Below are 25,681 nucleotides of genomic sequence, written 5' to 3'. Positions count from 1 at the left end.
CCCGCAGGCCAGCTGGGCCTTCGGGCAGGACAGAGAGCCCCGGAATCCGACGTGGAGAGCTGGGTGTACGTCCCCATGAGGAGGCGGTCCCCACCTCCGCGGCTCTCCCCTTGCGGGGCCTCAGAGAAGACACCAGGCTGGGCCCCCGCGGCACAGCGGGAGCACGTCCCCCGCAGGCCGCTTAGCGAGGGCGGCAGGCGGACGGTTGGGTTGCGCCAGACGCTGCGGCCGCCCTGCTACCGGGTTCCTGGGAGGGCGTCCTGGAACCAGCGTCCACACCAAGCCCTTGGAAGGCCCAGGCGACGGAGGAGCCCCGTCAGGCAGGGGCCGAGGACGGTGACAGGTGACAGGCCGGGCGGGAAGGAGTCAGTCAGGCAGGGGCCGAGGAGGAGACGGGCTGGGTAAGGGTTAGGGTTAGAGTCAGGGCACAAGTCACAATCGCAAAGACCTGGAAGCGACCCGAGTGCCCATCGACCCACGAGTGCGTAAATAAAATGTGGCGCGTGGACACCACGGAGTGCTATTCGGCTGTGAGGAACAGCGGTGAGAGGGCACCTCTCGTGGTTCTCCTGGCCAGAGCTGGAACCCGTTCCAGTAAGCCAAGTATCCCAAGAATGGACACACGAGCACCACGTGCTCGCGCTCACCGGCAAATTGGTACGAACCGATGGACACCTAAGTGGACACAGAGGAATCACCTTCATCGGGTGGGTGTCGGGTGGGCGTGGGGAGGGGATGGGCATACACATCCATTAGGAATGGGGTGGGTGCGCACCCACTGGGGGATGGGCGCACTTGAAGCTCTGACCCGAGGGGGGAGGCGGGGAGAGGGCGATGTACCCGACCTTAACTTTGGTGCCCCCACAATACGCTGGAACCACATGAGAGGTAAATGAATAAGAACACAGGGGGGCACGGGCAACACATGTCACCTTAATACTTGGACTGCCATCATCTGCTTGAAGAGAGAGAGAAAAGAAAATGCACTAATAGAGATAAGAGACACTTTTTAAAAATAATGAATCCAGGCCGGGCGCTGTGGCTCACGCCTGTAATCCTAGCTCTTGGGAGGCCGAGGCGGGCGGATTGCTCAAGGTCAGGAGTTCAAAACCAGCCTGAGCAAGAGCGAGACCCCGTCTCTACTATAAATAGAAAGAAATTAATTGGCCAACTGATACATATATAAAAAAATTAGCCGGGCATGGTGGTGCATGCCTGTAGTCCCAGCTACCTGGGAGGCTGAGGCAGAAGGATCACTTGAGCCCAGGAGTTTGAGGTTGCTGTGAGCTAGGCTGACGCCACGGCACTCACTCTAGCCTGGGCAACAAAGCGAGACTCTGTCTCAAAAAAAAAAAAAAAATAATGAATCCGAAGAGAAAAGTAAAAGGAGGCCTGTGGAGCAGGTCTGGGTGTGACTCCGGATCCCCCAACATCAGGTGCCACCACCAAAGATTCCTACGTGTAGCCCATAGAACCCCAAAAGCAACGGGACGAGTTCTGGTCACATACTCCCTCAAAATGACATCCTGGCCTTCTTCTGCAACTCCCTCCCCTCTCAGACTCTCAAGGTTTCCTCCAGCGTGTCGGTTCCCACAAAGCAGACTTTTGGTCTGAGACCTGACAGTTGTCCAGATGCCACGCATGCTGCCCCGTGGCGGCGGCGTCGCGGCTCGGGACAAGAGGAGGCCCCACGGTGCGGGCTGGGGCGCCAGGCACCGCGGCGGGCGCTGAGGGTGGGGGTGACCCCCAGCCCGGGCCTCCGCGGCGCTCCCAGAAAGGGGACGGAACAAGAGGCCAAAAAAAAAAAAGAAGAAGCCTACGGCACCCGGTATTCCCAGGCCCGACCCTGCTTAGCTTCCGAGATCAGACGAGATCGGGCGCGTTCGGGGTGGTGTGGCCGTGGACGGCGGAGGGCGCCCCTGCCCCGCTCAAGAAGCCGAGCCTCTCTGCGCTTCCCCGCCGCCTCCTCCCGCCCCAGGCCCCGCGGGGGCCGGGCCTGTTGAGTTTGCCGGCCGGGTCCGGCGGGCTCCGAGGGACGGGGGGCGGGGGTGACGGGCGGGGCGGGGCGGGCAGGGAGGGGCGGGCCGGGGTGGGGGGCTGTCTCTCTACACACACAGACACACAGACACACAGACACCACACACGCACCCACACACACACACTCACACTCACTCACTCACTCACTCACACTCACACAAGATGCGCCTCCACGGCTGGACCCGCCAAGGTGGAGCCCTTCCAGCCCCCCTCCTCTCCTCGCCTGGCCTCCTTCGCCTCCCCGCCCCCCACCCCCAGCGCCGCCGCCGCCGCCGCCGCCGCCGCCGCCAAGGACTGCGCACGCGCGGGGCGCTCGCCCTTTGACCCCAGCCAGGGGCCGCCCTCCCCCACAACCCCTTTCAGCTGTGCCCCCCGCCCTGTGGGTGGGCGGCCGCCTATTCCCCCGGGTCAGGGCTGGGGCACAGCGCATGGGGGAGGGGAGCCAGTGTATGGGGCGTGTCTCTCTCTCGGGATGTGTCCCATGGGTGGGGTGGGGTGGCTTGGTCTGTGGGGCGCTGAAGAAATCAGTCCCCTCCATCTCCTACCTCTGGAAAACGCCCAAGCCCTTGGGGAACTGCCCGCACCGCTACCGTGGGGGCCGGGACCCTCCTCTGTGTCCTCCTGTGGCCCAGTCCAAGGGGCCTGGGCCTGGCCGGGGCTGCATTGGACCCCAACCACCCTGGCGTGTGGACTCGCCAAAAATCGGCGATTAGATATTGGATTCCAGCTTCATTGAGGTCATTTCACTAATGAGTGCACCGGAAAGAGTTTCCTAATCCATCTGTGAGGGTGGCAACTGAAAGAGAATTTTTTTTTTTTTTTTTTTTTTGAGACAGAGTCTCGCTTTGTTGCCTAGGCTAGAGTGAGTGCCGTGGCGTTAGCCTAGCTCACAGCAACCTCAAACTCCTGGGCTCAAGCAATCCTTCTGCCTCAGCCTCCCAAGTAGCTGGGACTACAGGCATGCGCCACCATGCCTGGCTCATTTTCCTATATATATTAGTTGGCCAATTAATTTCTTTCTATTTACAGTAGAGACCGGGTCTGGCTCTTGCTCAGGCTGGTTTTGAACTCATGACCTCGAGCAATCCGCCCGCCTCGGCCTCCCAGAGAGCTAGGATTACAGGCTTGAGCCACCGCGCCCGGCCTGAAAGAGAATTTGAAAGCTGACAGAATAGGCGAGGAAAGGCATAGGAGATTTCCACACCCAGTAAGGAAGCCTTTCCCGAAATGGAAGAAAGAAAGGAGCAAACAGAGACACCGGTAGCCCGCCCGGATCAGAGTCTGCCCCTGAGAGAAAGTACCCTGACCAGGTTCTCCCGTGGGTGGGTGGCGAGCTAGCGGCGTTCAGAAGAGCGAGGCCCGCAGTCTGTGCAGAAGACACCTGCACTCGGGTGTGTGTGGCGGCACAATTCCCAAGCAGCTCCAGATGTTAAACCAAGGAGAAGCCAGGGAGTTCCCAACGCCCCAGGTGTCCTCAGCCCACGACTGGCTGCTGTGGGAATGCGAAGCCCGGCTCCTTGTCTCAGAGCGGGACAACCAGGAGGTGTGATGTCCACCCCGGGGCTCCCAGGAGGATCAGGCTGAAGCTGGGACTTGGCCTGAAAGTGTCCCCTCGCATGGCCACCCCCTTCCCCTTCCTGCACCTCTAGTCCTGGTGCCCCTCCATCCAGGGGCCAGACCTTAAAGAGTCACCCGCAAGAGAATCCTGGTCCCAAAGGAGCCTTCTGGGGGACCCGTGCTGAGAGAGGTTGTGGGCATGGCCCGCTGGGACTCTGCCCGACCCAGGGCTGAGAGATGCAACCTCCCAGCTCTGGGTCCCTGCAGGAAGTGTTGGCAAGCACAGGGCCAGTCCTCCAAAGGCCCAGGTGCAGGGAGCCCAGGCCAAGCATCCCGTGGAAGAAGCCACATGCCGTGCCACCCCGGGAACACGACTGCAGGTCACGGCCCCCCCCTTCCTCCTCCTCTTCCTCCTCCTCCTCCTCCTCCTCCTCCTCCTGCCCCCCTCCCCCCCGACATGGTGCAGGGATCAGAGACACCTCAGACACTTGCTACCCAAAGTGCAAAGGGCATCAGTTGCTCCTCCAAACCCCCCCCCGCCCAGCAGACCGCGTTGTCCAGCCAGCCCCCGGGCCTCCCTGGGGTGCCCAGCACAAAAGTGCAGACACCCACCGGACCCTCAATCTCAGTTTTCGGATGTTTTTGCCACTCTAAGGACCCGCAGGCCAGCTGGGCCTTCGGGCAGGACAGAGAGCCCCGGAATCCGACGTGGAGAGCTGGGTGTACGTCCCCATGAGGAGGCGGTCCCCACCTCCGCGGCTCTCCCCTTGCGGGGCCTCAGAGAAGACACCAGGCTGGGCCCCCGCGGCACAGCGGGAGCACGTCCCCCGCAGGCCGCTTAGCGAGGGCGGCAGGCGGACGGTTGGGTTGCGCCAGACGCTGCGGCCGCCCTGCTACCGGGTTCCTGGGAGGGCGTCCTGGAACCAGCGTCCACACCAAGCCCTTGGAAGGCCCAGGCGACGGAGGAGCCCCGTCAGGCAGGGGCCGAGGACGGTGACAGGTGACAGGCCGGGCGGGAAGGAGTCAGTCAGGCAGGGGCCGAGGAGGAGACGGGCTGGGTAAGGGTTAGGGTTAGAGTCAGGGCACAAGTCACAATCGCAAAGACCTGGAAGCGACCCGAGTGCCCATCGACCCACGAGTGCGTAAATAAAATGTGGCGCGTGGACACCACGGAGTGCTATTCGGCTGTGAGGAACAGCGGTGAGAGGGCACCTCTCGTGGTTCTCCTGGCCAGAGCTGGAACCCGTTCCAGTAAGCCAAGTATCCCAAGAATGGACACACGAGCACCACGTGCTCGCGCTCACCGGCAAATTGGTACGAACCGATGGACACCTAAGTGGACACAGAGGAATCACCTTCATCGGGTGGGTGTCGGGTGGGCGTGGGGAGGGGATGGGCATACACATCCATTAGGAATGGGGTGGGTGCGCACCCACTGGGGGATGGGCGCACTTGAAGCTCTGACCCGAGGGGGGAGGCGGGGAGAGGGCGATGTACCCGACCTTAACTTTGGTGCCCCCACAATACGCTGGAACCACATGAGAGGTAAATGAATAAGAACACAGGGGGGCACGGGCAACACATGTCACCTTAATACTTGGACTGCCATCATCTGCTTGAAGAGAGAGAGAAAAGAAAATGCACTAATAGAGATAAGAGACACTTTTTAAAAATAATGAATCCAGGCCGGGCGCTGTGGCTCACGCCTGTAATCCTAGCTCTTGGGAGGCCGAGGCGGGCGGATTGCTCAAGGTCAGGAGTTCAAAACCAGCCTGAGCAAGAGCGAGACCCCGTCTCTACTATAAATAGAAAGAAATTAATTGGCCAACTGATACATATATAAAAAAATTAGCCGGGCATGGTGGTGCATGCCTGTAGTCCCAGCTACCTGGGAGGCTGAGGCAGAAGGATCACTTGAGCCCAGGAGTTTGAGGTTGCTGTGAGCTAGGCTGACGCCACGGCACTCACTCTAGCCTGGGCAACAAAGCGAGACTCTGTCTCAAAAAAAAAAAAAAAATAATGAATCCGAAGAGAAAAGTAAAAGGAGGCCTGTGGAGCAGGTCTGGGTGTGACTCCGGATCCCCCAACATCAGGTGCCACCACCAAAGATTCCTACGTGTAGCCCATAGAACCCCAAAAGCAACGGGACGAGTTCTGGTCACATACTCCCTCAAAATGACATCCTGGCCTTCTTCTGCAACTCCCTCCCCTCTCAGACTCTCAAGGTTTCCTCCAGCGTGTCGGTTCCCACAAAGCAGACTTTTGGTCTGAGACCTGACAGTTGTCCAGATGCCACGCATGCTGCCCCGTGGCGGCGGCGTCGCGGCTCGGGACAAGAGGAGGCCCCACGGTGCGGGCTGGGGCGCCAGGCACCGCGGCGGGCGCTGAGGGTGGGGGTGACCCCCAGCCCGGGCCTCCGCGGCGCTCCCAGAAAGGGGACGGAACAAGAGGCCAAAAAAAAAAAAGAAGAAGCCTACGGCACCCGGTATTCCCAGGCCCGACCCTGCTTAGCTTCCGAGATCAGACGAGATCGGGCGCGTTCGGGGTGGTGTGGCCGTGGACGGCGGAGGGCGCCCCTGCCCCGCTCAAGAAGCCGAGCCTCTCTGCGCTTCCCCGCCGCCTCCTCCCGCCCCAGGCCCCGCGGGGGCCGGGCCTGTTGAGTTTGCCGGCCGGGTCCGGCGGGCTCCGAGGGACGGGGGGCGGGGGTGACGGGCGGGGCGGGGCGGGCAGGGAGGGGCGGGCCGGGGTGGGGGGCTGTCTCTCTACACACACAGACACACAGACACACAGACACCACACACGCACCCACACACACACACTCACACTCACTCACTCACTCACTCACACTCACACAAGATGCGCCTCCACGGCTGGACCCGCCAAGGTGGAGCCCTTCCAGCCCCCCTCCTCTCCTCGCCTGGCCTCCTTCGCCTCCCCGCCCCCCACCCCCAGCGCCGCCGCCGCCGCCGCCGCCGCCGCCGCCGCCAAGGACTGCGCACGCGCGGGGCGCTCGCCCTTTGACCCCAGCCAGGGGCCGCCCTCCCCCACAACCCCTTTCAGCTGTGCCCCCCGCCCTGTGGGTGGGCGGCCGCCTATTCCCCCGGGTCAGGGCTGGGGCACAGCGCATGGGGGAGGGGAGCCAGTGTATGGGGCGTGTCTCTCTCTCGGGATGTGTCCCATGGGTGGGGTGGGGTGGCTTGGTCTGTGGGGCGCTGAAGAAATCAGTCCCCTCCATCTCCTACCTCTGGAAAACGCCCAAGCCCTTGGGGAACTGCCCGCACCGCTACCGTGGGGGCCGGGACCCTCCTCTGTGTCCTCCTGTGGCCCAGTCCAAGGGGCCTGGGCCTGGCCGGGGCTGCATTGGACCCCAACCACCCTGGCGTGTGGACTCGCCAAAAATCGGCGATTAGATATTGGATTCCAGCTTCATTGAGGTCATTTCACTAATGAGTGCACCGGAAAGAGTTTCCTAATCCATCTGTGAGGGTGGCAACTGAAAGAGAATTTTTTTTTTTTTTTTTTTTTGAGACAGAGTCTCGCTTTGTTGCCTAGGCTAGAGTGAGTGCCGTGGCGTTAGCCTAGCTCACAGCAACCTCAAACTCCTGGGCTCAAGCAATCCTTCTGCCTCAGCCTCCCAAGTAGCTGGGACTACAGGCATGCGCCACCATGCCTGGCTCATTTTCCTATATATATTAGTTGGCCAATTAATTTCTTTCTATTTACAGTAGAGACCGGGTCTGGCTCTTGCTCAGGCTGGTTTTGAACTCATGACCTCGAGCAATCCGCCCGCCTCGGCCTCCCAGAGAGCTAGGATTACAGGCTTGAGCCACCGCGCCCGGCCTGAAAGAGAATTTGAAAGCTGACAGAATAGGCGAGGAAAGGCATAGGAGATTTCCACACCCAGTAAGGAAGCCTTTCCCGAAATGGAAGAAAGAAAGGAGCAAACAGAGACACCGGTAGCCCGCCCGGATCAGAGTCTGCCCCTGAGAGAAAGTACCCTGACCAGGTTCTCCCGTGGGTGGGTGGCGAGCTAGCGGCGTTCAGAAGAGCGAGGCCCGCAGTCTGTGCAGAAGACACCTGCACTCGGGTGTGTGTGGCGGCACAATTCCCAAGCAGCTCCAGATGTTAAACCAAGGAGAAGCCAGGGAGTTCCCAACGCCCCAGGTGTCCTCAGCCCACGACTGGCTGCTGTGGGAATGCGAAGCCCGGCTCCTTGTCTCAGAGCGGGACAACCAGGAGGTGTGATGTCCACCCCGGGGCTCCCAGGAGGATCAGGCTGAAGCTGGGACTTGGCCTGAAAGTGTCCCCTCGCATGGCCACCCCCTTCCCCTTCCTGCACCTCTAGTCCTGGTGCCCCTCCATCCAGGGGCCAGACCTTAAAGAGTCACCCGCAAGAGAATCCTGGTCCCAAAGGAGCCTTCTGGGGGACCCGTGCTGAGAGAGGTTGTGGGCATGGCCCGCTGGGACTCTGCCCGACCCAGGGCTGAGAGATGCAACCTCCCAGCTCTGGGTCCCTGCAGGAAGTGTTGGCAAGCACAGGGCCAGTCCTCCAAAGGCCCAGGTGCAGGGAGCCCAGGCCAAGCATCCCGTGGAAGAAGCCACATGCCGTGCCACCCCGGGAACACGACTGCAGGTCACGCCCCCCCCTTCCTCCTCCTCTTCCTCCTCCTCCTCCTCCTCCTCCTGCCCCCCTCCCCCCCGACATGGTGCAGGGATCAGAGACACCTCAGACACTTGCTACCCAAAGTGCAAAGGGCATCAGTTGCTCCTCCAAACCCCCCCCCCGCCCAGCAGACCGCGTTGTCCAGCCAGCCCCCGGGCCTCCCTGGGGTGCCCAGCACAAAAGTGCAGACACCCACCGGACCCTCAATCTCAGTTTTCGGATGTTTTTGCCACTCTAAGGACCCGCAGGCCAGCTGGGCCTTCGGGCAGGACAGAGAGCCCCGGAATCCGACGTGGAGAGCTGGGTGTACGTCCCCATGAGGAGGCGGTCCCCACCTCCGCGGCTCTCCCCTTGCGGGGCCTCAGAGAAGACACCAGGCTGGGCCCCCGCGGCACAGCGGGAGCACGTCCCCCGCAGGCCGCTTAGCGAGGGCGGCAGGCGGACGGTTGGGTTGCGCCAGACGCTGCGGCCGCCCTGCTACCGGGTTCCTGGGAGGGCGTCCTGGAACCAGCGTCCACACCAAGCCCTTGGAAGGCCCAGGCGACGGAGGAGCCCCGTCAGGCAGGGGCCGAGGACGGTGACAGGTGACAGGCCGGGCGGGAAGGAGTCAGTCAGGCAGGGGCCGAGGAGGAGACGGGCTGGGTAAGGGTTAGGGTTAGAGTCAGGGCACAAGTCACAATCGCAAAGACCTGGAAGCGACCCGAGTGCCCATCGACCCACGAGTGCGTAAATAAAATGTGGCGCGTGGACACCACGGAGTGCTATTCGGCTGTGAGGAACAGCGGTGAGAGGGCACCTCTCGTGGTTCTCCTGGCCAGAGCTGGAACCCGTTCCAGTAAGCCAAGTATCCCAAGAATGGACACACGAGCACCACGTGCTCGCGCTCACCGGCAAATTGGTACGAACCGATGGACACCTAAGTGGACACAGAGGAATCACCTTCATCGGGTGGGTGTCGGGTGGGCGTGGGGAGGGGATGGGCATACACATCCATTAGGAATGGGGTGGGTGCGCACCCACTGGGGGATGGGCGCACTTGAAGCTCTGACCCGAGGGGGGAGGCGGGGAGAGGGCGATGTACCCGACCTTAACTTTGGTGCCCCCACAATACGCTGGAACCACATGAGAGGTAAATGAATAAGAACACAGGGGGGCACGGGCAACACATGTCACCTTAATACTTGGACTGCCATCATCTGCTTGAAGAGAGAGAGAAAAGAAAATGCACTAATAGAGATAAGAGACACTTTTTAAAAATAATGAATCCAGGCCGGGCGCTGTGGCTCACGCCTGTAATCCTAGCTCTTGGGAGGCCGAGGCGGGCGGATTGCTCAAGGTCAGGAGTTCAAAACCAGCCTGAGCAAGAGCGAGACCCCGTCTCTACTATAAATAGAAAGAAATTAATTGGCCAACTGATACATATATAAAAAAATTAGCCGGGCATGGTGGTGCATGCCTGTAGTCCCAGCTACCTGGGAGGCTGAGGCAGAAGGATCACTTGAGCCCAGGAGTTTGAGGTTGCTGTGAGCTAGGCTGACGCCACGGCACTCACTCTAGCCTGGGCAACAAAGCGAGACTCTGTCTCAAAAAAAAAAAAAAAATAATGAATCCGAAGAGAAAAGTAAAAGGAGGCCTGTGGAGCAGGTCTGGGTGTGACTCCGGATCCCCCAACATCAGGTGCCACCACCAAAGATTCCTACGTGTAGCCCATAGAACCCCAAAAGCAACGGGACGAGTTCTGGTCACATACTCCCTCAAAATGACATCCTGGCCTTCTTCTGCAACTCCCTCCCCTCTCAGACTCTCAAGGTTTCCTCCAGCGTGTCGGTTCCCACAAAGCAGACTTTTGGTCTGAGACCTGACAGTTGTCCAGATGCCACGCATGCTGCCCCGTGGCGGCGGCGTCGCGGCTCGGGACAAGAGGAGGCCCCACGGTGCGGGCTGGGGCGCCAGGCACCGCGGCGGGCGCTGAGGGTGGGGGTGACCCCCAGCCCGGGCCTCCGCGGCGCTCCCAGAAAGGGGACGGAACAAGAGGCCAAAAAAAAAAAAGAAGAAGCCTACGGCACCCGGTATTCCCAGGCCCGACCCTGCTTAGCTTCCGAGATCAGACGAGATCGGGCGCGTTCGGGGTGGTGTGGCCGTGGACGGCGGAGGGCGCCCCTGCCCCGCTCAAGAAGCCGAGCCTCTCTGCGCTTCCCCGCCGCCTCCTCCCGCCCCAGGCCCCGCGGGGGCCGGGCCTGTTGAGTTTGCCGGCCGGGTCCGGCGGGCTCCGAGGGACGGGGGGCGGGGGTGACGGGCGGGGCGGGGCGGGCAGGGAGGGGCGGGCCGGGGTGGGGGGCTGTCTCTCTACACACACAGACACACAGACACACAGACACCACACACGCACCCACACACACACACTCACACTCACTCACTCACTCACTCACACTCACACAAGATGCGCCTCCACGGCTGGACCCGCCAAGGTGGAGCCCTTCCAGCCCCCCTCCTCTCCTCGCCTGGCCTCCTTCGCCTCCCCGCCCCCCACCCCCAGCGCCGCCGCCGCCGCCGCCGCCGCCGCCGCCGCCAAGGACTGCGCACGCGCGGGGCGCTCGCCCTTTGACCCCAGCCAGGGGCCGCCCTCCCCCACAACCCCTTTCAGCTGTGCCCCCCGCCCTGTGGGTGGGCGGCCGCCTATTCCCCCGGGTCAGGGCTGGGGCACAGCGCATGGGGGAGGGGAGCCAGTGTATGGGGCGTGTCTCTCTCTCGGGATGTGTCCCATGGGTGGGGTGGGGTGGCTTGGTCTGTGGGGCGCTGAAGAAATCAGTCCCCTCCATCTCCTACCTCTGGAAAACGCCCAAGCCCTTGGGGAACTGCCCGCACCGCTACCGTGGGGGCCGGGACCCTCCTCTGTGTCCTCCTGTGGCCCAGTCCAAGGGGCCTGGGCCTGGCCGGGGCTGCATTGGACCCCAACCACCCTGGCGTGTGGACTCGCCAAAAATCGGCGATTAGATATTGGATTCCAGCTTCATTGAGGTCATTTCACTAATGAGTGCACCGGAAAGAGTTTCCTAATCCATCTGTGAGGGTGGCAACTGAAAGAGAATTTTTTTTTTTTTTTTTGAGACAGAGTCTCGCTTTGTTGCCTAGGCTAGAGTGAGTGCCGTGGCGTTAGCCTAGCTCACAGCAACCTCAAACTCCTGGGCTCAAGCAATCCTTCTGCCTCAGCCTCCCAAGTAGCTGGGACTACAGGCATGCGCCACCATGCCTGGCTCATTTTCCTATATATATTAGTTGGCCAATTAATTTCTTTCTATTTACAGTAGAGACCGGGTCTGGCTCTTGCTCAGGCTGGTTTTGAACTCATGACCTCGAGCAATCCGCCCGCCTCGGCCTCCCAGAGAGCTAGGATTACAGGCTTGAGCCACCGCGCCCGGCCTGAAAGAGAATTTGAAAGCTGACAGAATAGGCGAGGAAAGGCATAGGAGATTTCCACACCCAGTAAGGAAGCCTTTCCCGAAATGGAAGAAAGAAAGGAGCAAACAGAGACACCGGTAGCCCGCCCGGATCAGAGTCTGCCCCTGAGAATGTACCCTGACCAGGTTCTCCCGTGGGTGGGTGGCGAGCTAGCGGCGTTCAGAAGAGCGAGGCCCGCAGTCTGTGCAGAAGACACCTGCACTCGGGTGTGTGTGGCGGCACAATTCCCAAGCAGCTCCAGATGTTAAACCAAGGAGAAGCCAGGGAGTTCCCAACGCCCCAGGTGTCCTCAGCCCACGACTGGCTGCTGTGGGAATGCGAAGCCCGGCTCCTTGTCTCAGAGCGGGACAACCAGGAGGTGTGATGTCCACCCCGGGGCTCCCAGGAGGATCAGGCTGAAGCTGGGACTTGGCCTGAAAGTGTCCCCTCGCATGGCCACCCCCTTCCCCTTCCTGCACCTCTAGTCCTGGTGCCCCTCCATCCAGGGGCCAGACCTTAAAGAGTCACCCGCAAGAGAATCCTGGTCCCAAAGGAGCCTTCTGGGGGACCCGTGCTGAGAGAGGTTGTGGGCATGGCCCGCTGGGACTCTGCCCGACCCAGGGCTGAGAGATGCAACCTCCCAGCTCTGGGTCCCTGCAGGAAGTGTTGGCAAGCACAGGGCCAGTCCTCCAAAGGCCCAGGTGCAGGGAGCCCAGGCCAAGCATCCCGTGGAAGAAGCCACATGCCGTGCCACCCCGGGAACACGACTGCAGGTCACGGCCCCCCCCTTCCTCCTCCTCTTCCTCCTCCTCCTCCTCCTCCTCCTCCTCCTGCCCCCCTCCCCCCCGACATGGTGCAGGGATCAGAGACACCTCAGACACTTGCTACCCAAAGTGCAAAGGGCATCAGTTGCTCCTCCAAACCCCCCCCCGCCCAGCAGACCGCGTTGTCCAGCCAGCCCCCGGGCCTCCCTGGGGTGCCCAGCACAAAAGTGCAGACACCCACCGGACCCTCAATCTCAGTTTTCGGATGTTTTTGCCACTCTAAGGACCCGCAGGCCAGCTGGGCCTTCGGGCAGGACAGAGAGCCCCGGAATCCGACGTGGAGAGCTGGGTGTACGTCCCCATGAGGAGGCGGTCCCCACCTCCGCGGCTCTCCCCTTGCGGGGCCTCAGAGAAGACACCAGGCTGGGCCCCCGCGGCACAGCGGGAGCACGTCCCCCGCAGGCCGCTTAGCGAGGGCGGCAGGCGGACGGTTGGGTTGCGCCAGACGCTGCGGCCGCCCTGCTACCGGGTTCCTGGGAGGGCGTCCTGGAACCAGCGTCCACACCAAGCCCTTGGAAGGCCCAGGCGACGGAGGAGCCCCGTCAGGCAGGGGCCGAGGACGGTGACAGGTGACAGGCCGGGCGGGAAGGAGTCAGTCAGGCAGGGGCCGAGGAGGAGACGGGCTGGGTAAGGGTTAGGGTTAGAGTCAGGGCACAAGTCACAATCGCAAAGACCTGGAAGCGACCCGAGTGCCCATCGACCCACGAGTGCGTAAATAAAATGTGGCGCGTGGACACCACGGAGTGCTATTCGGCTGTGAGGAACAGCGGTGAGAGGGCACCTCTCGTGGTTCTCCTGGCCAGAGCTGGAACCCGTTCCAGTAAGCCAAGTATCCCAAGAATGGACACACGAGCACCACGTGCTCGCGCTCACCAGCAAATTGGTACGAACCGATGGACACCTAAGTGGACACAGAGGAATCACCTTCATCGGGTGGGTGTCGGGTGGGCGTGGGGAGGGGATGGGCATACACATCCATTAGGAATGGGGTGGGTGCGCACCCACTGGGGGATGGGCGCACTTGAAGCTCTGACCCGAGGGGGGAGGCGGGGAGAGGGCGATGTACCCGACCTTAACTTTGGTGCCCCCACAATACGCTGGAACCACATGAGAGGTAAATGAATAAGAACACAGGGGGGCACGGGCAACACATGTCACCTTAATACTTGGACTGCCATCATCTGCTTGAAGAGAGAGAGAAAAGAAAATGCACTAATAGAGATAAGAGACACTTTTTAAAAATAATGAATCCAGGCCGGGCGCTGTGGCTCACGCCTGTAATCCTAGCTCTTGGGAGGCCGAGGCGGGCGGATTGCTCAAGGTCAGGAGTTCAAAACCAGCCTGAGCAAGAGCGAGACCCCGTCTCTACTATAAATAGAAAGAAATTAATTGGCCAACTGATACATATATAAAAAAATTAGCCGGGCATGGTGGTGCATGCCTGTAGTCCCAGCTACCTGGGAGGCTGAGGCAGAAGGATCACTTGAGCCCAGGAGTTTGAGGTTGCTGTGAGCTAGGCTGACGCCACGGCACTCACTCTAGCCTGGGCAACAAAGCGAGACTCTGTCTCAAAAAAAAAAAAAAAATAATGAATCCGAAGAGAAAAGTAAAAGGAGGCCTGTGGAGCAGGTCTGGGTGTGACTCCGGATCCCCCAACATCAGGTGCCACCACCAAAGATTCCTACGTGTAGCCCATAGAACCCCAAAAGCAACGGGACGAGTTCTGGTCACATACTCCCTCAAAATGACATCCTGGCCTTCTTCTGCAACTCCCTCCCCTCTCAGACTCTCAAGGTTTCCTCCAGCGTGTCGGTTCCCACAAAGCAGACTTTTGGTCTGAGACCTGACAGTTGTCCAGATGCCACGCATGCTGCCCCGTGGCGGCGGCGTCGCGGCTCGGGACAAGAGGAGGCCCCACGGTGCGGGCTGGGGCGCCAGGCACCGCGGCGGGCGCTGAGGGTGGGGGTGACCCCCAGCCCGGGCCTCCGCGGCGCTCCCAGAAAGGGGACGGAACAAGAGGCCAAAAAAAAAAAAGAAGAAGCCTACGGCACCCGGTATTCCCAGGCCCGACCCTGCTTAGCTTCCGAGATCAGACGAGATCGGGCGCGTTCGGGGTGGTGTGGCCGTGGACGGCGGAGGGCGCCCCTGCCCCGCTCAAGAAGCCGAGCCTCTCTGCGCTTCCCCGCCGCCTCCTCCCGCCCCAGGCCCCGCGGGGGCCGGGCCTGTTGAGTTTGCCGGCCGGGTCCGGCGGGCTCCGAGGGACGGGGGGCGGGGGTGACGGGCGGGGCGGGGCGGGCAGGGAGGGGCGGGCCGGGGTGGGGGGCTGTCTCTCTACACACACAGACACACAGACACACAGACACCACACACGCACCCACACACACACACTCACACTCACTCACTCACTCACTCACACTCACACAAGATGCGCCTCCACGGCTGGACCCGCCAAGGTGGAGCCCTTCCAGCCCCCCTCCTCTCCTCGCCTGGCCTCCTTCGCCTCCCCGCCCCCCACCCCCAGCGCCGCCGCCGCCGCCGCCGCCGCCGCCAAGGACTGCGCACGCGCGGGGCGCTCGCCCTTTGACCCCAGCCAGGGGCCGCCCTCCCCCACAACCCCTTTCAGCTGTGCCCCCCGCCCTGTGGGTGGGCGGCCGCCTATTCCCCCGGGTCAGGGCTGGGGCACAGCGCATGGGGGAGGGGAGCCAGTGTATGGGGCGTGTCTCTCTCTCGGGATGTGTCCCATGGGTGGGGTGGGGTGGCTTGGTCTGTGGGGCGCTGAAGAAATCAGTCCCCTCCATCTCCTACCTCTGGAAAACGCCCAAGCCCTTGGGGAACTGCCCGCACCGCTACCGTGGGGGCCGGGACCCTCCTCTGTGTCCTCCTGTGGCCCAGTCCAAGGGGCCTGGGCCTGGCCGGGGCTGCATTGGACCCCAACCACCCTGGCGTGTGGACTCGCCAAAAATCGGCGATTAGATATTGGATTCCAGCTTCATTGAGGTCATTTCACTAATGAGTGCACCGGAAAGAGTTTCCTAATCCATCTGTGAGGGTGGCAACTGAAAGAGAATTTTTTTTTTTTTTTTTGAGACAGAGTCTCGCTTTGTTGCCTAGGCTAGAGTGAGTGCCGTGGCGTTAGCCTAGCTCACAGCAACCTCAAACTCCTGGGCTCAAGCAATCCTTCTGCCTCAGCCTCCCAAGTAGCTGGGACTACAGGCATGCGCCACCATGCCTGGCTCATTTTCCTATATATATTAGTTGGCCAATTAATTTCTTTCTATTTACAGTAGAGACCGGGTCTGGCTCTTGCTCAGGCTGGTTTTGAACTCATGACCTCGAGCAATCCGCCCGCCTCGGCCTCCCAGAGAGCTAGGATTACAGGCTTGAGCCACCGCGCCCGGCCTGAAAGAGAATTTGAAAGCTGACAGAATAGGCGAGGAAAGGCATAGGAGATTTCCACACCCAGTAAGGAAGCCTTTCCCGAAATGGAAGAAAGAAAGGAGCAAACAGAGACACCGGTAGCCCGCCCGGATCAGAGTCTGCCCCTGAGAATGTACCCTGACCAGGTTCTCCCGTGGGTGGGTGGCGAGCTAGCGGCGTTCAGAAGAGCGAGGCCCGCAGTCTGTGCAGAAGACACCTGCACTCGGGTGTGTGTGGCGGCACAATTCCCAAGCAGCTCCAGATGTTAAACCAAGGAGAAGCCAGGGAGTTCCCAACGCCCCAGGTGTCCTCAGCCCACGACTGGCTGCTGTGGGAATGCGAAGCCCGGCTCCTTGTCTCAGAGCGGGACAACCAGGAGGTGTGATGTCCACCCCGGGGCTCCCAGGAGGATCAGGCTGAAGCTGGGACTTGGCCTGAAAGTGTCCCCTCGCATGGCCACCCCCTTCCCCTTCCTGCACCTCTAGTCCTGGTGCCCCTCCATCCAGGGGCCAGACCTTAAAGAGTCACCCGCAAGAGAATCCTGGTCCCAAAGGAGCCTTCTGGGGGACCCGTGCTGAGAGAGGTTGTGGGCATGGCCCGCTGGGACTCTGCCCGACCCAGGGCTGAGAGATGCAACCTCCCAGCTCTGGGTCCCTGCAGGAAGTGTTGGCAAGCACAGGGCCAGTCCTCCAAAGGCCCAGGTGCAGGGAGCCCAGGCCAAGCATCCCGTGGAAGAAGCCACATGCCGTGCCACCCCGGGAACACGACTGCAGGTCACGGCCCCCCCCTTCCTCCTCCTCTTCCTCCTCCTCCTCCTCCTCCTCCTCCTCCTGCCCCCCTCCCCCCCGACATGGTGCAGGGATCAGAGACACCTCAGACACTTGCTACCCAAAGTGCAAAGGGCATCAGTTGCTCCTCCAAACCCCCCCCCGCCCAGCAGACCGCGTTGTCCAGCCAGCCCCCGGGCCTCCCTGGGGTGCCCAGCACAAAAGTGCAGACACCCACCGGACCCTCAATCTCAGTTTTCGGATGTTTTTGCCACTCTAAGGACCCGCAGGCCAGCTGGGCCTTCGGGCAGGACAGAGAGCCCCGGAATCCGACGTGGAGAGCTGGGTGTACGTCCCCATGAGGAGGCGGTCCCCACCTCCGCGGCTCTCCCCTTGCGGGGCCTCAGAGAAGACACCAGGCTGGGCCCCCGCGGCACAGCGGGAGCACGTCCCCCGCAGGCCGCTTAGCGAGGGCGGCAGGCGGACGGTTGGGTTGCGCCAGACGCTGCGGCCGCCCTGCTACCGGGTTCCTGGGAGGGCGTCCTGGAACCAGCGTCCACACCAAGCCCTTGGAAGGCCCAGGCGACGGAGGAGCCCCGTCAGGCAGGGGCCGAGGACGGTGACAGGTGACAGGCCGGGCGGGAAGGAGTCAGTCAGGCAGGGGCCGAGGAGGAGACGGGCTGGGTAAGGGTTAGGGTTAGAGTCAGGGCACAAGTCACAATCGCAAAGACCTGGAAGCGACCCGAGTGCCCATCGACCCACGAGTGCGTAAATAAAATGTGGCGCGTGGACACCACGGAGTGCTATTCGGCTGTGAGGAACAGCGGTGAGAGGGCACCTCTCGTGGTTCTCCTGGCCAGAGCTGGAACCCGTTCCAGTAAGCCAAGTATCCCAAGAATGGACACACGAGCACCACGTGCTCGCGCTCACCAGCAAATTGGTACGAACCGATGGACACCTAAGTGGACACAGAGGAATCACCTTCATCGGGTGGGTGTCGGGTGGGCGTGGGGAGGGGATGGGCATACACATCCATTAGGAATGGGGTGGGTGCGCACCCACTGGGGGATGGGCGCACTTGAAGCTCTGACCCGAGGGGGGAGGCGGGGAGAGGGCGATGTACCCGACCTTAACTTTGGTGCCCCCACAATACGCTGGAACCACATGAGAGGTAAATGAATAAGAACACAGGGGGGCACGGGCAACACATGTCACCTTAATACTTGGACTGCCATCATCTGCTTGAAGAGAGAGAGAAAAGAAAATGCACTAATAGAGATAAGAGACACTTTTTAAAAATAATGAATCCAGGCCGGGCGCTGTGGCTCACGCCTGTAATCCTAGCTCTTGGGAGGCCGAGGCGGGCGGATTGCTCAAGGTCAGGAGTTCAAAACCAGCCTGAGCAAGAGCGAGACCCCGTCTCTACTATAAATAGAAAGAAATTAATTGGCCAACTGATACATATATAAAAAAATTAGCCGGGCATGGTGGTGCATGCCTGTAGTCCCAGCTACCTGGGAGGCTGAGGCAGAAGGATCACTTGAGCCCAGGAGTTTGAGGTTGCTGTGAGCTAGGCTGACGCCACGGCACTCACTCTAGCCTGGGCAACAAAGCGAGACTCTGTCTCAAAAAAAAAAAAAAAATAATGAATCCGAAGAGAAAAGTAAAAGGAGGCCTGTGGAGCAGGTCTGGGTGTGACTCCGGATCCCCCAACATCAGGTGCCACCACCAAAGATTCCTACGTGTAGCCCATAGAACCCCAAAAGCAACGGGACGAGTTCTGGTCACATACTCCCTCAAAATGACATCCTGGCCTTCTTCTGCAACTCCCTCCCCTCTCAGACTCTCAAGGTTTCCTCCAGCGTGTCGGTTCCCACAAAGCAGACTTTTGGTCTGAGACCTGACAGTTGTCCAGATGCCACGCATGCTGCCCCGTGGCGGCGGCGTCGCGGCTCGGGACAAGAGGAGGCCCCACGGTGCGGGCTGGGGCGCCAGGCACCGCGGCGGGCGCTGAGGGTGGGGGTGACCCCCAGCCCGGGCCTCCACGGCGCTCCCAGAAAGGGGACGGAACAAGAGGCCAAAAAAAAAAAAGAAGAAGCCTACGGCACCCGGTATTCCCAGGCCCGACCCTGCTTAGCTTCCGAGATCAGACGAGATCGGGCGCGTTCGGGGTGGTGTGGCCGTGGACGGCGGAGGGCGCCCCTGCCCCGCTCAAGAAGCCGAGCCTCTCTGCGCTTCCCCGCCGCCTCCTCCCGCCCCAGGCCCCGCGGGGGCCGGGCCTGTTGAGTTTGCCGGCCGGGTCCGGCGGGCTCCGAGGGACGGGGGGCGGGGGTGACGGGCGGGGCGGGGCGGGCAGGGAGGGGCGGGCCGGGGTGGGGGGCTGTCTCTCTACACACACAGACACACAGACACACAGACACCACACACGCACCCACACACACACACTCACACTCACTCACTCACTCACTCACTCACACTCACACAAGATGCGCCTCCACGGCTGGACCCGCCAAGGTGGAGCCCTTCCAGCCCCCCTCCTCTCCTCGCCTGGCCTCCTTCGCCTCCCCGCCCCCCACCCCCAGCGCCGCCGCCGCCGCCGCCGCCGCCGCCGCCAAGGACTGCGCACGCGCGGGGCGCTCGCCCTTTGACCCCAGCCAGGGGCCGCCCTCCCCCACAACCCCTTTCAGCTGTGCCCCCCGCCCTGTGGGTGGGCGGCCGCCTATTCCCCCGGGTCAGGGCTGGGGCACAGCGCATGGGGGAGGGGAGCCAGTGTATGGGGCGTGTCTCTCTCTCGGGATGTGTCCCATGGGTGGGGTGGGGTGGCTTGGTCTGTGGGGCGCTGAAGAAATCAGTCCCCTCCATCTCCTACCTCTGGAAAACGCCCAAGCCCTTGGGGAACTGCCCGCACCGCTACCGTGGGGGCCGGGACCCTCCTCTGTGTCCTCCTGTGGCCCAGTCCAAGGGGCCTGGGCCTGGCCGGGGCTGCATTGGACCCCAACCACCCTGGCGTGTGGACTCGCCAAAAATCGGCGATTAGATATTGGATTCCAGCTTCATTGAGGTCATTTCACTAATGAGTGCACCGGAAAGAGTTTCCTAATCCATCTGTGAGGGTGGCAACTGAAAGAGAATTTTTTTTTTTTTTTTTTTTTGAGACAGAGTCTCGCTTTGTTGCCTAGGCTAGAGTGAGTGCCGTGGCGTTAGCCTAGCTCACAGCAACCTCAAACTCCTGGGCTCAAGCAATCCTTCTGCCTCAGCCTCCCAAGTAGCTGGGACTACAGGCATGCGCCACCATGCCTGGCTCATTTTCCTATATATATTAGTTGGCCAATTAATTTCTTTCTATTTACAGTAGAGACCGGGTCTGGCTCTTGCTCAGGCTGGTTTTGAACTCATGACCTCGAGCAATCCGCCCGCCTCGGCCTCCCAGAGAGCTAGGATTACAGGCTTGAGCCACCGCGCCCGGCCTGAAAGAGAATTTGAAAGCTGACAGAATAGGCGAGGAAAGGCATAGGAGATTTCCACACCCAGTAAGGAAGCCTTTCCCGAAATGGAAGAAAGAAAGGAGCAAACAGAGACACCGGTAGCCCGCCCGGATCAGAGTCTGCCCCTGAGAGAAAGTACCCTGACCAGGTTCTCCCGTGGGTGGGTGGCGAGCTAGCGGCGTTCAGAAGAGCCAGGCCCGCAGTCTGTGCAGAAGACACCTGCACTCGGGTGTGTGTGGCGGCACAATTCCCAAGCAGCTCCAGATGTTAAACCAAGGAGAAGCCAGGGAGTTCCCAACGCCCCAGGTGTCCTCAGCCCACGACTGGCTGCTGTGGGAATGCGAAGCCCGGCTCCTTGTCTCAGAGCGGGACAACCAGGAGGTGTGATGTCCACCCCGGGGCTCCCAGGAGGATCAGGCTGAAGCTGGGACTTGGCCTGAAAGTGTCCCCTCGCATGGCCACCCCCTTCCCCTTCCTGCACCTCTAGTCCTGGTGCCCCTCCATCCAGGGGCCAGACCTTAAAGAGTCACCCGCAAGAGAATCCTGGTCCCAAAGGAGCCTTCTGGGGGACCCGTGCTGAGAGAGGTTGTGGGCATGGCCCGCTGGGACTCTGCCCGACCCAGGGCTGAGAGATGCAACCTCCCAGCTCTGGGTCCCTGCAGGAAGTGTTGGCAAGCACAGGGCCAGTCCTCCAAAGGCCCAGGTGCAGGGAGCCCAGGCCAAGCATCCCGTGGAAGAAGCCACATGCCGTGCCACCCCGGGAACACGACTGCAGGTCACGGCCCCCCCCTTCCTCCTCCTCTTCCTCCTCCTCCTCCTCCTCCTCCTCCTCCTGCCCCCCTCCCCCCCGACATGGTGCAGGGATCAGAGACACCTCAGACACTTGCTACCCAAAGTGCAAAGGGCATCAGTTGCTCCTCCAAACCCCCCCCCCGCCCAGCAGACCGCGTTGTCCAGCCAGCCCCCGGGCCTCCCTGGGGTGCCCAGCACAAAAGTGCAGACACCCACCGGACCCTCAATCTCAGTTTTCGGATGTTTTTGCCACTCTAAGGACCCGCAGGCCAGCTGGGCCTTCGGGCAGGACAGAGAGCCCCGGAATCCGACGTGGAGAGCTGGGTGTACGTCCCCATGAGGAGGCGGTCCCCACCTCCGCGGCTCTCCCCTTGCGGGGCCTCAGAGAAGACACCAGGCTGGGCCCCCGCGGCACAGCGGGAGCACGTCCCCCGCAGGCCGCTTAGCGAGGGCGGCAGGCGGACGGTTGGGTTGCGCCAGACGCTGCGGCCGCCCTGCTACCGGGTTCCTGGGAGGGCGTCCTGGAACCAGCGTCCACACCAAGCCCTTGGAAGGCCCAGGCGACGGAGGAGCCCCGTCAGGCAGGGGCCGAGGACGGTGACAGGTGACAGGCCGGGCGGGAAGGAGTCAGTCAGGCAGGGGCCGAGGAGGAGACGGGCTGGGTAAGGGTTAGGGTTAGAGTCAGGGCACAAGTCACAATCGCAAAGACCTGGAAGCGACCCGAGTGCCCATCGACCCACGAGTGCGTAAATAAAATGTGGCGCGTGGACACCACGGAGTGCTATTCGGCTGTGAGGAACAGCGGTGAGAGGGCACCTCTCGTGGTTCTCCTGGCCAGAGCTGGAACCCGTTCCAGTAAGCCAAGTATCCCAAGAATGGACACACGAGCACCACGTGCTCGCGCTCACCAGCAAATTGGTACGAACCGATGGACACCTAAGTGGACACAGAGGAATCACCTTCATCGGGTGGGTGTCGGGTGGGCGTGGGGAGGGGATGGGCATACACATCCATTAGGAATGGGGTGGGTGCGCACCCACTGGGGGATGGGCGCACTTGAAGCTCTGACCCGAGGGGGGAGGCGGGGAGAGGGCGATGTACCCGACCTTAACTTTGGTGCCCCCACAATACGCTGGAACCACATGAGAGGTAAATGAATAAGAACACAGGGGGGCACGGGCAACACATGTCACCTTAATACTTGGACTGCCATCATCTGCTTGAAGAGAGAGAGAAAAGAAAATGCACTAATAGAGATAAGAGACACTTTTTAAAAATAATGAATCCAGGCCGGGCGCTGTGGCTCACGCCTGTAATCCTAGCTCTTGGGAGGCCGAGGCGGGCGGATTGCTCAAGGTCAGGAGTTCAAAACCAGCCTGAGCAAGAGCGAGACCCCGTCTCTACTATAAATAGAAAGAAATTAATTGGCCAACTGATACATATATAAAAAAATTAGCCGGGCATGGTGGTGCATGCCTGTAGTCCCAGCTACCTGGGAGGCTGAGGCAGAAGGATCACTTGAGCCCAGGAGTTTGAGGTTGCTGTGAGCTAGGCTGACGCCACGGCACTCACTCTAGCCTGGGCAACAAAGCGAGACTCTGTCTCAAAAAAAAAAAAAAAATAATGAATCCGAAGAGAAAAGTAAAAGGAGGCCTGTGGAGCAGGTCTGGGTGTGACTCCGGATCCCCCAACATCAGGTGCCACCACCAAAGATTCCTACGTGTAGCCCATAGAACCCCAAAAGCAACGGGACGAGTTCTGGTCACATACTCCCTCAAAATGACATCCTGGCCTTCTTCTGCAACTCCCTCCCCTCTCAGACTCTCAAGGTTTCCTCCAGCGTGTCGGTTCCCACAAAGCAGACTTTTGGTCTGAGACCTGACAGTTGTCCAGATGCCACGCATGCTGCCCCGTGGCGGCGGCGTCGCGGCTCGGGACAAGAGGAGGCCCCACGGTGCGGGCTGGGGCGCCAGGCACCGCGGCGGGCGCTGAGGGTGGGGGTGACCCCCAGCCCGGGCCTCCGCGGCGCTCCCAGAAAGGGGACGGAACAAGAGGCCAAAAAAAAAAAAGAAGAAGCCTACGGCACCCGGTATTCCCAGGCCCGACCCTGCTTAGCTTCCGAGATCAGACGAGATCGGGCGCGTTCGGGGTGGTGTGGCCGTGGACGGCGGAGGGCGCCCCTGCCCCGCTCAAGAAGCCGAGCCTCTCTGCGCTTCCCCGCCGCCTCCTCCCGCCCCAGGCCCCGCGGGGGCCGGGCCTGTTGAGTTTGCCGGCCGGGTCCGGCGGGCTCCGAGGGACGGGGGGCGGGGGTGACGGGCGGGGCGGGGCGGGCAGGGAGGGGCGGGCCGGGGTGGGGGGCTGTCTCTCTACACACACAGACACACAGACACACAGACACCACACACGCACCCACACACACACACACTCACTCACTCACTCACTCACACTCACACAAGATGCGCCTCCACGGCTGGACCCGCCAAGGTGGAGCCCTTCCAGCCCCCCTCCTCTCCTCGCCTGGCCTCCTTCGCCTCCCCGCCCCCCCCCACCAGCGCCGCCGCCGCCAAGGACTGCGCACGCGCGGGGCGCTCGCCCTTTGACCCCAGCCAGGGGCCGCCCTCCCCCACAACCCCTTTCAGCTGTGCCCCCCGCCCTGTGGGTGGGCGGCCGCCTATTCCCCCGGGTCAGGGCTGGGGCACAGCGCATGGGGGAGGGGAGCCAGTGTATGGGGCGTGTCTCTCTCTCGGGATGTGTCCCATGGGTGGGGTGGGGTGGCTTGGTCTGTGGGGCGCTGAAGAAATCAGTCCCCTCCATCTCCTACCTCTGGAAAACGCCCAAGCCCTTGGGGAACTGCCCGCACCGCTACCGTGGGGGCCGGGACCCTCCTCTGTGTCCTCCTGTGGCCCAGTCCAAGGGGCCTGGGCCTGGCCGGGGCTGCATTGGACCCCAACCACCCTGGCGTGTGGACTCGCCAAAAATCGGCGATTAGATATTGGATTCCAGCTTCATTGAGGTCATTTCACTAATGAGTGCACCGGAAAGAGTTTCCTAATCCATCTGTGAGGGTGGCAACTGAAAGAGAATTTTTTTTTTTTTTTTTGAGACAGAGTCTCGCTTTGTTGCCTAGGCTAGAGTGAGTGCCGTGGCGTTAGCCTAGCTCACAGCAACCTCAAACTCCTGGGCTCAAGCAATCCTTCTGCCTCAGCCTCCCAAGTAGCTGGGACTACAGGCATGCGCCACCATGCCTGGCTCATTTTCCTATATATATTAGTTGGCCAATTAATTTCTTTCTATTTACAGTAGAGACCGGGTCTGGCTCTTGCTCAGGCTGGTTTTGAACTCATGACCTCGAGCAATCCGCCCGCCTCGGCCTCCCAGAGAGCTAGGATTACAGGCTTGAGCCACCGCGCCCGGCCTGAAAGAGAATTTGAAAGCTGACAGAATAGGCGAGGAAAGGCATAGGAGATTTCCACACCCAGTAAGGAAGCCTTTCCCGAAATGGAAGAAAGAAAGGAGCAAACAGAGACACCGGTAGCCCGCCCGGATCAGAGTCTGCCCCTGAGAATGTACCCTGACCAGGTTCTCCCGTGGGTGGGTGGCGAGCTAGCGGCGTTCAGAAGAGCGAGGCCCGCAGTCTGTGCAGAAGACACCTGCACTCGGGTGTGTGTGGCGGCACAATTCCCAAGCAGCTCCAGATGTTAAACCAAGGAGAAGCCAGGGAGTTCCCAACGCCCCAGGTGTCCTCAGCCCACGACTGGCTGCTGTGGGAATGCGAAGCCCGGCTCCTTGTCTCAGAGCGGGACAACCAGGAGGTGTGATGTCCACCCCGGGGCTCCCAGGAGGATCAGGCTGAAGCTGGGACTTGGCCTGAAAGTGTCCCCTCGCATGGCCACCCCCTTCCCCTTCCTGCACCTCTAGTCCTGGTGCCCCTCCATCCAGGGGCCAGACCTTAAAGAGTCACCCGCAAGAGAATCCTGGTCCCAAAGGAGCCTTCTGGGGGACCCGTGCTGAGAGAGGTTGTGGGCATGGCCCGCTGGGACTCTGCCCGACCCAGGGCTGAGAGATGCAACCTCCCAGCTCTGGGTCCCTGCAGGAAGTGTTGGCAAGCACAGGGCCAGTCCTCCAAAGGCCCAGGTGCAGGGAGCCCAGGCCAAGCATCCCGTGGAAGAAGCCACATGCCGTGCCACCCCGGGAACACGACTGCAGGTCACGGCCCCCCCCTTCCTCCTCCTCTTCCTCCTCCTCCTCCTCCTCCTCCTCCTCCTGCCCCCCTCCCCCCCGACATGGTGCAGGGATCAGAGACACCTCAGACACTTGCTACCCAAAGTGCAAAGGGCATCAGTTGCTCCTCCAAACCCCCCCCCGCCCAGCAGACCGCGTTGTCCAGCCAGCCCCCGGGCCTCCCTGGGGTGCCCAGCACAAAAGTGCAGACACCCACCGGACCCTCAATCTCAGTTTTCGGATGTTTTTGCCACTCTAAGGACCCGCAGGCCAGCTGGGCCTTCGGGCAGGACAGAGAGCCCCGGAATCCGACGTGGAGAGCTGGGTGTACGTCCCCATGAGGAGGCGGTCCCCACCTCCGCGGCTCTCCCCTTGCGGGGCCTCAGAGAAGACACCAGGCTGGGCCCCCGCGGCACAGCGGGAGCACGTCCCCCGCAGGCCGCTTAGCGAGGGCGGCAGGCGGACGGTTGGGTTGCGCCA

The sequence above is a fragment of the Microcebus murinus genome, chromosome 7 (genome assembly GCF_040939455.1).
Source record: "Microcebus murinus isolate Inina chromosome 7, M.murinus_Inina_mat1.0, whole genome shotgun sequence".
In the NCBI taxonomy this organism is placed as follows: Eukaryota; Metazoa; Chordata; class Mammalia; order Primates; family Cheirogaleidae; genus Microcebus; species Microcebus murinus.
Note: the sequence above shows the minus strand (reverse complement) of the source record.